Genomic DNA, 13,872 nt, shown 5'->3' with positions numbered 1-13,872 from the left:
CTGACGCATGACTGCACTGCAACCTACAGCAACAACCACATAGTGAAATTTGCTGACGACACAACTCTGGTGGGTCTCATCACCAAGGGCGACGAGACTACTCAATACAGGTTGGAGGTCGACCTTCTGACCACGTGGTGCAGGGACAACAACCTCCTGCTGAACGTCAGCAAGACCAAGGTGATTGTTGTTGACTTCCGGAGAGGTCCCACCCAACACCTGCCACTGACCATCGACGGTGCTGTGGTGGAGAGAGTGAGCAGCACCAAATGCCTGGGGGTGCACATCAGTGAAGACCTCTCCTGGACCACCAACACTACTTCCTGCGGAAACTCAGGCGAGCAAGTGCTCCACCAGCCATCATGACCACATTCTACCGAGGCACCATTGAGAGCATCCTCTCCAGCTGTATCGCTGTGTGGGGCAGAAGCTGCACTGAATAAAACAGGAAAGCCCTGCAGCGCATAGTGAACACAGCTGGAAGGATTATTGGTGCTTTACTCCCCTCCCTGAAAGACATTTACACCACCCACCTCACCCGCAAGGCGACCACAATTGTGAGTGATGCAAGTCACCCCGCTCACAATTTGTTTGATCTACTGCCCTCTGGGAAGAGGTACAGAAGCCTGCGCTCCCGCACCACCAGACTCACCAACAGCTTCATACACCAGTCTGTTAGGATGCTGAACTCTCTCCCCCCTCTCCCCCCCTACACCCTCAGCTACATAACATCCTGTACTTTGGACCCACAATCGCTGCCTTGCACTACTCCACTTGTACACTTTGCAACTTGTTGTTGTTGTCCTGTGGTCCTGAAAACACAACACACTTCTGTTGCTCTTACATAACTTGCACCACTATGCCACCTGCTTACTTAGGTCAAACAGAACTACCTCAGCCATTTATTGGCCTGACTTTTCACTATTATATTGACTGTCTATGCACAATTGCACAATTTCAACCCAATTTTGCTGCTCTTATTTCTTCATTGTATGTTCCTTCTTATTTACTTTTTTATTGTTTACTTGAATATTATGTTTGTCTGTGGACTTAAATTGGTAGAATATGTCTTGTCTCCACCGTGGGATAGTGAGAAACGTAATTTCGATGTCTTTGTATTATATTATTAGGGCTGTCAAAATAACTGATTCATTTTTATTAATTAATTTGAGAAGAAATAACTGATTAAAAAAATTAACGCAGATTAATCAATTCTGTATAACCTTTGACCGAGCCGTTGTAGTCAGTAACCATTAGACTGTAAAATGAAGGAGAGAGAAAAAAATGTGCTGCCTAGATCATTTCCTCAGCATATTAGGTCATATCATAGATTATTATGGCCATTATTAAAATAATAATAAAAGAGTTTTTGAACTTTAATGCTGATTATTCAATGATTCATTTGAATTTAAATATTTAAAGGAGACATATTATACCTTTTTAAACAAGTTAGAATAGGTCTATGGGCTATACAAAACATGTTCATAAAGTTTTTTGCACAAAATCAGTCTCACATAAAGAGATCTCTGCAGCCTAATTCTTGCCAGCTTCAGTCCCTTTCAGAATGAGCCGTTTAAGGACTCTATCACTTTTATGCAAATAAGCTACTGCTGATCACGCCCCACTGTCAGATGTTTACGCTGTTTGTTTTCTTCACGTGAAAACCTCCACAGCTTGGGTGAAAATGACGGAATACAGAGGCGCACTCTGTATTCCGTCATTCCAACATTTTCGACCCAGAGTCGGACCCAGATCAAGATGAAGAGGAGCCACCTGCAGAAACACCTTCACGAATGCTGCAAGCAGTTTCTAAATGGTTTAACTTTTTAAATCAATGTATTTGCTATCTCTCCTACGTGCCAAATTAGTCTTGGCTATTAGCCTTTACCCTGTTCAGCCTGTTACGAAGTAAACATAATGTAATTTTTCGTGACAAAGCCAGTCTTTTTACAATATTTAACATTTGCTTGTATTTGAAACTTCACTAGATTCACAGCACTTGATTAGCTTTTATTATTATTATTTTAATTATTATATAGGTGTGCTTGTGGAAATTGTTGGGCAATGCCAACTGAGGCAGAGTATATGCTGCCTGGAGATTACACAGGTAACTTTTCTAAGCTACAGAAAGGCCTGCAAATATGTTACCGCGTTACTAACTTACTTACAAATGAGCTAGCGAGTATGCTGCCATATTACTCACTCATTTACGAATAATGCTAGGGACTGTGCTAGCATAGCACTCACCTTACCTTACCATTATAGATCACACAACGTATGCAGCAGACAGGTTTATACCCAGTGTGCCTGAATGTTTATTTTCTTCAGAACGCACTGAACATATACAGAGCTGACCATGGGGCCTTACGGCTACGGGGAATAGAGCAGTATGTGTTATTTATTAAGCTACTTATTCGTTTTTCCCAGTGTTTATGAGAAGTGACAGGCTACCGTTTTTATCAGCAAAAGCAGATGTTAGTCTTACTAATGTTCATAGGTCACTAATGGCCTTACACACCAACACATGCCCCAATTGTTGTTTTCTTTCTTTTTATGTATGGCTATTGTCTGCAAATTCAGCAGGTATCAAACATACACTTGTTACACATTTAAATATAAATAAAATTACAATATATTTATTACACAAAACAGAAATAAAACATGACAGGGAAATGCATCCTGTAGAGAGGGTCCCCAGAGGATAAGGTGGTCTGGTCTTGTGCAGCATCCTCATTGTAATGCAGAGCAGCCAGGTAGAGTCTTGCGCAGTAAAGAGAAAACCAAACATGAAAATAATGGCATGCACATAATATGCACGTTTACTTTGAGCTAAAAACTGAGGCTACAACTTCTTGCACTGTTAGTACTATATCTCTCTTTATTTACAACAGCAAACATTAGCCTAGACTAAGAGCTTACTGGCCACCTTCATTGTAGATAACATGACCATATCTAACTCCTCATCAGTAAGGACAAAACGACTACAAATTGTGACAAACCCTTGCACCGTAAATGAAATAGAGCTATAGGGGAAATGTGCAAACACTTGATAACGTTATAAAGTGAGGCTACAAGCTAACATTAGCTTATACTAAGGGCTTTTAGCTGTTGGTCGCCTCAATTGTGGATAACATGACAATATTTAATGGAGGTCTAGCGTCTAGACAACATTTTAAAGGTGCCATGTGTAAGAATTGAGGTAAAAATATCCAAAAAATGAGATACACGCATCAAAAGAATGAGAAGAAATAAAGCCTATGATGTCATTAAAAACAGCCCGACAGCCACAGCCCGACAGACGTCATAATACCAGTTTCGGCCATGGGAGGCGGTATGCGGGCAACATAACCGCCATCCAAACTGCAATACACGTGTCTCGGTTGTTACCTCACTTTCTGGAGGTATACTGCCCCCATCTTTTATGGAATGTGGAGTATGAATTGATTTTTTGCCGGACATTACATATGGCACCTTTAACAATCATTACTTTCAGATATTATTGACTGGGATTGTCAAATATGACTCGACCGGCTGTGCTGCATTTGCAATTTGGAATGGAGAAAATGCTCACTCCAAGCAGATGCAGGGCTAACGTTAGCCGTAATGTTTGTGTTAGCTTGTGCTAAATGACAAAACACGAACAACCTAACGTTAGTTCATGCGTAACTGCGATAGAAACACAAAAGTCATTATTTGAAAGTACTTACATGTCTCTCATCTTGTGACTTGCCACGGACAGTAGGTACCCAGCAAACACGTCCATGTGGGGCCCACATGGGCCTTACTTGGGTTAGTTGGGCTTCAGCTGGGCATGGGCTTAGAGTGGGCTTTGATGTTGGGGCCCACATGGGCAACCCAGATAAAATACACCGTGCTAAAACTAAACATGGGCACTACATGGGTCCCAACTGGGCCACAATAATAAAAATATATATATATAAAAAAAAACCGATAAAGTATGTTGATATGACATGCTGGTTACTGCAGTTATATAAAATTAACAATATATATTTAAAAATCTATTAGGGTAATGTGTTAGTATTCCGTAATGAGCCTTAAACCATTTTAATGTGGCTTTACAATCTGTTTAGCTTTTTTTTACTTAGTTAAACTTAGTTTACTTAGTTAAATCTTAATCGTTAATCGTTTTTGATTTTGCACCCAAAGTTCTCGTGGTAAGCGCCTGCGCAAAGAAACTCCTCCCCAAGAGCTGTTGGAAAAGTTGAAACGTGACAGAAAAAAAAGGTTAGGCTGTGACTAGTTTTGTTCTTCTCAAATCTCCACGATTACCTACTTGGACGCACTGGAAGAGGCTGCTTTCATCTCGCAAAAGGTAAGAACAACTACAGTCCTTGTATAGATAGGCCTAATAACTGAAAATTGCTAGCACTAGAATCTACATTCTGTAGAAAACTATCATGGCATTGAAGCTAAGTGAACCAAACACTTGGCAAGTTGGAGGGAGTGACAGTTGGCATAACGTTAGTTCTACAGCTAACAAGGCGAAAATCGCTATTTAGCTAGGCTAACGTTAACGTCATGCCATCCTACTCTAACTTAATTTTAACCATTTTAACCGGTGAGCTCAATGACCCTCGTTTCCGATATTGATGTTGAAAGTGCTTATTCGATATTAAAGATTATTTTGAATGGCTGACTTGTAGAAAGCACTAGCTAACGTTAACGTTAGCTCTAGAAGCTAGTCTTTGACTTCTCAAAGGAATTTGAAGCCTTTGGCAGGAGTAACTAACGTTAGTATTTTCAGGCTGTTTAGAAGTTTTTTGCTGATTCAACAACTAAAATGTTTTGGAAGATATTGGAAACCCTATTTTGTTTGATTTATTTACTAGCCAATGTTAGCTGGTTAGCTGCTGGCCGAAACATTTTAGGCGGCAATGTTTTTTGATTCCGACGCAGGTAACGTTAGAATCTAGAAAAAGTTCACGCTGTTCCGTACAGTCTGCCCCCTCAGGATCGGCGCGCTATTACACTTACGCCAGGATGATTGAGTGAGACGGTAACCACTACGCCTCCGGTATACATCATTGAAAAGAGGAAGGTCTTGTCAACAAAACAAGCCCTCATTGGAGTACCTTTGTGAACTGTGACCAATCCTAGAAGCGATTTATTGAGCTTAGTGCCAGAAATCCCGGATGTTGACAGCCACAGTATTCCGTACGTTTATTCGCTGAGTCGTAACAGTGTTTCGTACGTAACTTTTGGACACAAATTAAACAAACACTTTACACCGTAGACGGTGATTTTTACATCGTTCAATGTTGGTAGATTTGTTATTTTTAAGATTACATCGTTAATAAAGCGTTTTGTTGATTAATTACGTGGTTAGGATCATTTTTAAATTAGCCAACATGTAGCTTAGCTATACTGGCAAGTAAGTTGATACTTTTACGTCCTTTAACTGTTAACTTTGAACTCGGTTACTTTTGAAATAATAAACGGGAACTCCTCAACTCACTCTGGGTGCAGTAGTGAAATATGTTATTTAAATTTCAAAGTGTATCAAGTGCTTGTAACAGAAATATAGGAACAGAAACTGTGCCTCGTCTGAGAACCAACCCGGGTATGGCATAAGACAACTCTGGTTCAATGTGAATGAAACGCATCACAGCATAGGACATTCATTGTGCCATCAAAGACAACTGCAAAGTGGATGTAGTGAATAAAGTGCAATTTCAAGTAGGCCTTGTAAGACCAGGAACACAGCAACATTTGTAGTGAATAAAGTGCAATTTCAAGTAGGCCTTGTAAGACCAGGAACACAGCAACAGTTGAATGCAGTCCTTGTAAGACCAGAACATGTAGAACAAAATATTAAAGGGAAACTTGGCAGGATTCCCCCCTCTGCTGGAGAAATTGTGCATTATGCTATTTCAAACTGTGGGAAAAGGTAATGATAAAGCACATGGATTTGTTTACAAGCTAGCGAACGGTTAGCATAAGTTTGGTAGAACGATGTGGATGTTACAAGGTGAGGTTTCTTGTTTCTCACTTCTCTTTCCGGGACGGTAGTCTCAATGTTGCAAGGTTGGTTTTCCGCCTGGGGACGCTAGGCGCAGCGGGGAAAGTCACCATTTTCACCGGAACAGGTCATTTAACAAGACAGAACAATATAGAACAATATGAACAAAACTGAGAACAAAATATTAGGAATAATTGAGTACAAAATTGGAGAACAATTAAGAACAAATTTATTGATGAACAATCATTAACAATCTACTATTTATCTAATCTACTAAATTATAACAAACAAACAAAATTATAACAAATTACTATTTACAAATTAGAACTATTTACAAATGTACATATTTACAATACAGCTCGAGCTGCATGGCCACCTCCCTTGCCGCCATATTGTGGCACGTGGGGCAGTACCACTCACCCCTCTGGTACCAAGATGATATCGACGCACTGTGCGTGGTACCAGAGGGTGCAGCTGTCGCAGCCTAGCCACAGCACCTGGCCGGACCCCCCAGCAGGTGCCATGCGCCCGCACATGGCACAGTCTGCAGGACCTGCCCGCGCAGACTCCTGGGCCAGCCGAGCCTCCCTAGCGGCCGCCTGACGGGCCTCCCTCTCCTGCCGCGCCTGTAATTGTGCCGTCTCGCGCTGCCTCCTAGCGGCCTCTCTCACAGCGCGCGCAGCCGCCTTTGCTGCCTGTGTAGCAGCGGCCTGCTGCTGCCGGACCACGCGCTGGGCTGCCCGATCCTGCCGCTGTTGTTCTATGCGGGATGCCTCAGCCTCCCTCTCGGCTCTTGCCCGCATATTAGCCTCCGAGGTGATGACATTTGCAGGCTGAGGCATCCTCCTCCCCCACCCCCTGGCCGGCGTTTCAATATGTGGCGGCAGCAGGATGTCGGCTAGTGCCGCCGGGATGACTCCAGAACGTACCAGGGGGTTGGGGAAGCGGCGGCAGGTCGGGCACTGTCCGGTGGCGGTGGTGGTCCCAGTGGCGGCCGTGGTGGTGGTGGTGGAGGCAGCGGCGGCCGTGGTGGTGGTGGAGGCAGCGGCGGCCGTGGTGGTGGTGGTGGAGGCAGGTTGCATGTATAAAGGCTATTATAGCACACACACGGTTTGAAGTACGATAAATGAATTGAAGATATATTGCTTTTGCAATAAATGAGCAACTTTGCTTAATTTAATGTAGGGCTGAAAGCGTGGCAACATTGGCACCACCGTCTCTTCTGCCCCAGAGTGTTTCCCCCTAAAGACCGTTAGGGATGTGGAAGTCATGGAAGGAAAACTGGCAAATCCAAACTTCATGTCCAAACTGGTATGTATGTTAAGTCTAGGGTGGTGCAACTCAATTTTATTGGGCAGTGAACTTGATCTGAAACTTCCTCAGTGTGCTCACACCCATGCTTCTGGATGTTCATGTTGGGTGGTTTACTCCTGTGAGCAATATAGATAACTTTGCTTTGTATTGTCTTTGTTCCCCCTCAGGTTGCAGCTGTGACTGACATGGGGGGACAACTGTTGACGAGGCCACAAGAAGGATGATGACCTTCCTCCTAGACCATGGCCTATCCAGGCAGTACAACTTTGTGGGCCAAAACGGGAAGAGAGTTCAAGGCCTTACAACTGTATGAGGTAGGTGTGCATGTGGATAATGTTTTAAGTTATACTGATAGGGCTGGGAAGGTAACTGCATTACTGCAATACCGCGGTCACGTGACGCCTGCAAAATAAAAAAAGGAAAAAGAAAAAATGTGAAACGTTTGGGGGATTCGACTTCATGTAGCCTTCTGCTGAGGTCTTAAGCTGACTGCATAACGTGATTATTTCTGAACTTCTGATACGTTTTCAACTATGACATTTGCACAATTCCGTGTTGAAAACGTATCAGAATCTCAGAATTAAACTTAACAGCGACATATAGGCCTAGGCTAGCCTAGGACCTACCTTTGTTACAACCTGACGCAGCCATTAAAATGTGCGGTACCCTACTGTTGTAACAGTTGTAAACGCCATGAATGTAACAGTTCTAAAATCGTGATAGCCTTGTTGATAAACTGCTTTTATGTCTGAAGTATTTGGTCTAGTGATCTTTGAAGTTCCTGCGGCTGTCTAAAGCTTAACTGGCTGTTTTTATTTATTTATTTTTATTTTTTAGTCTAGTATCAGTACATAGGGTGTCCCAGCCCTATGTACTGATACTAGAAAGATGTCACAATACCCTAATGTTGTAAACAGGTCCATTTTTGTTGTCCTGGCTGGGCAGTGTGTTTGCACGTCTCTCAGTTGCCTAACTTGTGTGTTCAAGAGTGTGTGTGTAGTTCTAATAATAATCTTCATTTATATAGCGCTTTTCTTAACATAGTTGCAGTCCAGGCTGAGAGTTGTGTTAGACAATACAGTATGAAGTAAGTGACCGTTATATTTGTTTCTTGCAGGAGGTTTAAAGAAAAACGGCATGACCAGCCAAATCACCCGTAAAGATGCCGAGAACGAGAAGGCGGTCTCCAAGTGGCTCATTGGTGCTGGGGGGGGGGGGGCATGTTTTCTTAATTTTATATAAATAAAAAGGTATTGAATTATATTACTAGTCTCTTTGTTATTATAGCTTTTTTAACACTTGTAAGGTGTTTGGGTCTGTGGGACCCACTTTCAATGTTTGCTAAAAAGAAAATGATGCTATTTATTATTTCTTCTTATTTCCCTCAAACTCATTGGCTTTCTGCATCTGCTATCCCCACACAAAGTTACAAAACTTACATTAAAGCACTTTCACCTGTTCTGATTAAGTTCTAAGAAATAAGCACCAATAATGATTAAAAAAAACTTGTTTCTATTTACCTTTTTATAATTGAATTTACTTGTTTTCTCACAAAATGATGATCATAAATGTGATGAGTTAAATAGCAAATAACCATAAATGAAGTCTATCATTGGTAACTGAGCTAAAGTGAACATCTGTCAAGTATTTTTACATACATTGTTATGCCTGTATTGAAAAAGCCTTATAATGTGGTGGGTTCAACAGACCTGGATTGGCTGTGTAACAAACATATGAACACCTAACGGTTAAAGAACTGTATGAGCTGACTAAAATAAGCCCCCAAAATGAATTTTACCCAGAATAGCAGGAACCCATAATCAGCCCAGAAACCTGGATTGGCCATGTGGATTTTTAGCTAGGACCCATGTGAAGCCCACCTTCAGCCCATCTGGGCTTGCCCACATGGGGCCACCATGGAACCCCCGGACAAAATTAACTGGGACCCAGCTGGGCAGCCCACATGGGGCCCACTCACCAGCCCATGTCCAACCCATATGGGCCCCACATGGGTGTGTTGACTGGGTACAGATCCCTCTGTCAAACGAAATTTGATGGCTAATCCCTCAGTGTCCTGTCCTAGGTTTTCAAAGCAGTCTGCCTTGAAGTGGTTCGCACACACAAGATTTTTGCCGACTGTTGCTGGAACATGGCCATCGAAAAATGAAATGGAGCCACTCGGTTCTTCTGTTCTCTTTGGCTGGGAGAAAGTGCAAGGATTTGTGTTGTTCTGTGCAGCCAACAACACAACACTTCATGTGTGACTTGCTCTTGCTTGTAGCCACATTGCGCTCGGTGTCCGTGCTTGCAGAGCCCGTCTACGGAGGGGGTTCACTCGTTATTACGACATGCCTCTATTTCGACATACCGTTATTACGACAACCCTCTATTTCGACATACCGTTATTACGACATGCCTCTATTTCGACATACCGTTATTACGACATGCCTCTATTTCGACATACCGTTATTACGACAACCCTCTATTTCGACATACCGTTATTACGACATGCCTCTATTACGACATACCATTATTACGACATGCCTCTATTTCGACATGCCGTTATTACGACATGCCTCTATTTCGACATGCCGTTATTACGACATGCCTCTATTTCGACATACCGTTATTACGACAACCCTCTATTTCGACATACCGTTATTACGACATGCCTCTATTACGACATACCATTATTACGACATGCCTCTATTTCGACATACCGTTATTACGACAACCCTCTATTTCGACATACCGTTATTACGACATGCCTCTATTTCGACATACCGTTATTACGACAACCCTCTATTTCGACATACCGTTATTACGACAACCCTCTATTTCGACATACCGTTATTACGACAACCCTCTATTTCGACATACCGTTATTACGACAACCCTCTATTTCGACATACCGTTATTACGACAACCCTCTATTTCGACATACCGTTATTACGACATGCCTCTATTTCGACATACCGTTATTACGACATGCCTCTATTTCGACATACCGTTATTACGACATGCCTCTATTTCGACATACTGTTATTACGACATGCCTCTATTTCGACATACCGTTATTACGACAACCCTCTATTTCGACATACCGTTATTACGACATGCCTCTATTTCGACATACCGTTATTACGACATGCCTCTATTTCGACATGCCTCTACTCCGACTTTTTTTAGTACCGCTATTCCGACATAACCAATGCTCATTTTAAATTTATCTCAGTTCCTGTATCCTATCAAAGTCCAACATCCTAGATACATGGATGAGTCATGTCATCTGCACCTGCAGCTACATCAACCCACCCGCCATCCACTCCAAACAATGTTTTTTCCCAATAATTGATATCGGCACACATTTCATTCAAAACCTTAGGTGATTTTGAACTGGCCATGTGAATAAATGTTACACATTATATGTAAAACACAGGTAGCTGTCCTCATTTTATTCTCTAAGCTCTCAGGGGAAAACGGTCGGAAACTCCATGCATCAAACAAACTCTGTGCGTGCAGGCCACCTATATTAATTCATTAATGGCCGTCAATCAATGGCCAATTGCGCAAAGACGGGCGGAATTCTTGCTCCAGTAGCCTAAACCACTTCAGTGAACGTTCAAATAACCCCCAGAGTTCAGTGTCCATCAGGGTGTTCAAACTGGGTGTGCGATATATTCAAGTTGCTTATATTGCATTTTAGAGGACAATGATAAAGCCATGTGCAACGCATTTTGGCTTGCCAGCAGGTTGGATAAACTCAATTTACTACACAATAATGTAGGCTAGGAATATATCTTTTATATGTCATGCGTGCAGTTGTTGAATTGCACATAACATGTCTGCATATTTATTTCTCTCGACTCTAGGCTAGCGCATGCATTATTATGGCCCTATAATTAATTAATCAGTGGATGAGCAAAAATTTTCTGAAACTAAATGATGACAAAACAGAGGTACTTTTAGTGGAACCAAAACTAAAGCGAGATATTGTTCTTAGTAATCTGGGGAACTTGGCACACCAGGTCAAACCAAAAGTAACAAGCCTTGGTGTCATCTTAGATGCAGAGTTAAGTTTTAAGCCCCATATCAGTAAAGTTACTCAAACAGCCTATTTCCACTTGAGAAACATTGCCAAAGTGCGGCCCTTTTTAACTCAACAAGATGCAGAAAAACTAATTCACGCCTTTATCACTAGCAGGTTAGACTACTGCAATGCACTTTTCACTGGTCTTCCCAAAAAACATCTAAAGAAATTGGCACTCATACAGAACTCTGCGGCTAGACTTTTAACTAAGACTAAGAAGAGAGAACACATCACCCCTGTGTTGGCTAAACTGCACTGGCTCCCTATTTCCTATAGAATTGATTTTAAGGTTATGTTAATTACTTACAAAGCTCTGAATGGCATAGCACCTTCATATATCTCTGAGCTTTTAATATCTTATCAACCACAAAGGAAACTTAGATCATCCAATTCTAATCTTTTAATCGTACCCAAAGTGCTCCACAAGCAAAGTGGAGAAGCTGCTTTTATCCATTATGCCCCCAAACTATGGAACACCCTGCCTCTGTACATCAAGCAGGCGAGTTCAGTAAATATTTTAAAAAAGATCTGAAAACATACCTGTACAGGAAAGCTTTTAGTTAACTCGTCTTATCCTGTAGACTACTTTTTCAGATTATTCTACATCTGTTGCTATTGGAGGGCGCAGCCAGCCAGAAGCAGATGGGCTCCCCCTATTAAGTCAGGTTCTGCTCAAGGTTTCTTCCTGGAATATGGGAGTTTTTCCTTGCCACAGTTGCCATATGGCGTACTTGTGGGGGGTAAGAGGGTTAAGGCTGCCAGTCTTATGACATGTCATTTTCTATATTTTTGATATGTTGCTGAGTGGATCATAAACGGCCCCAGCAATGAAGAAATGTGATTGATAATGACTGACTGACTATTATTTTGTTACATGCTTCAAATGTAAAGCACTTTGAGCTGCATTCTGTGTATGAAAGGTGCTATACAAATAAAGCTTATTATTATTATTATTATTATTATTATTATAATTGTGCAAAGACAGGCGGGATATCCGATGCTCCTTTTACAGTAAACCACTTCACAACGAACGTTCAAATAACCCCCAGAGTTCAGTGTCCATCAGTCCCAACATTTAGAAACATAATCGAAAAGTCCAAGCGTGAATTGGGTGTGTTTTGATTTTGAGAGAGACTAGAAGGGCCGTATGTCTCACAGCAACTGCTATAACCTTGTTTCTTTAAGGCTATCCTAACCTCCAAATATCCACATCTAATGAGGGTCGGCGACTATCCAATACCCAATACTATTTGCAATACCCTCGATATGCATATTATTGGAAAGTTTAGTTTATGGCCATTTGTGTGAGTAGGCCTACAATAACTTAATTTTGTAAATTTTACGAAAACGACTGGTTTCGCCGGTCACATTTCATTTGTTGTCTTATCTTTTTTTATTCAAAACAATTCGTAGGTATCTATACCCAAGTCTAATTACCACCAGACACAAATAATCATCACCTAGGTTAAATCTTCTCTCTCTCTCCAAAATCTCTTCCTCTGAGATGCACGCGCTATAGGCTATAATTTAGACTACCCGACATTTTAAATGTGACTCTCTAATCAACTTGTTTTAGCTCTTAAACACGAAAAATATGTATTGAACATTGATGTTCAACGGAGCTGGTGTGTGTGAGGCGCACTCTTAAAGACGAGACTACCTTTCGGTTTCATTCGGTTAAAGTTCTTGTGCGTAGGCTATTATAGAATCCAGTCCTGTCGATGCCCCTGCTGTCAATGTAGCCTTTTATTGTTTTTTTGCCATGAATCGTCTGAGCTGTGATGAAATCGTGTGTTGTTTAAAGTTGGGACGATTACTGTAGGCCCAGGCTATACTGCCCATATTGGAATAAAAAAAAATAAAGGCCCACCCTAGGCCTACTTCGCAAAAGTCCACTCCGTTGAAAAATCCTGGCTATGGCACTGTTAATGACCTCGTGTCGGAATGACAGGACGTTTGAAAAAAGGTCAAGTGCCGCTACTCCGACAATGAAAAAAAAAATGTTGCAGTAGTGGGACGCCTGAAAATTAATGTTAATGCCGCCACTTCGACAATTAGACGCCAATGTCTAAGTAGCGGCATGTCGGAATAGCAGCATGTAACCCTACGGAGAGCCTCCCCACTCTCTATTAATCCCATACAAACCGAATTTGGCTGCAGTTCACCAGAGTTCACCTAGTTGGCGATCACGGGCAAGTCCAAAATACATGTGGTCCTATGGAGCTACATGGCTACATTTATTGTTTTCACCTATTTAACAACTGAAACCCTCAGATTTTATTTGATTTTTTGCAAAATGGATATGGATTATCAATCAAAAGTGAAATAATCTGGGAGTCATGTCCTTTCGTTTTCTTACAGGTTGGGTCCTTGTTGCCCATAACACGCTAGCATTGATGCTATGCTATGCTATGATCATGCTAATGAATGACGTCATTGACACGTTTGAAAGGCTTTTTAGAACAATTAAGTGACTTTAAAAAATATA

The 13,872-nt window shown here is 41.7% G+C and overlaps 1 long non-coding RNA gene across 1 annotated transcript; it reads left to right on the top strand.

Moving 5' to 3' along the window:
- Nucleotides 1-4,197: 4,197 nt before the first annotated feature.
- LOC143099973 (uncharacterized) lies at nucleotides 4,198-8,497 on the top strand. The gene is made up of 4 exons (XR_012981780.1): nucleotides 4,198-4,333; nucleotides 7,166-7,291; nucleotides 7,462-7,608; nucleotides 8,412-8,497. It is a non-coding gene; the product is annotated as an uncharacterized LOC143099973 (long non-coding RNA).
- Nucleotides 8,498-13,872: the final 5,375 nt, after the last annotated feature.

The sequence above is a fragment of the Alosa pseudoharengus genome, unplaced genomic scaffold, assembly GCF_046254945.1.
Source record: "Alosa pseudoharengus isolate Yale_2024_CS ecotype anadromous, Long Island Sound unplaced genomic scaffold, YU_APseudo_1.1 YU_APseudo_1.1_scf_3, whole genome shotgun sequence".
Classification (NCBI taxonomy): domain Eukaryota; kingdom Metazoa; phylum Chordata; class Actinopteri; order Clupeiformes; family Clupeidae; genus Alosa; species Alosa pseudoharengus.
Note: the sequence above shows the minus strand (reverse complement) of the source record. Positions and strands in the feature narration are given on the sequence as shown.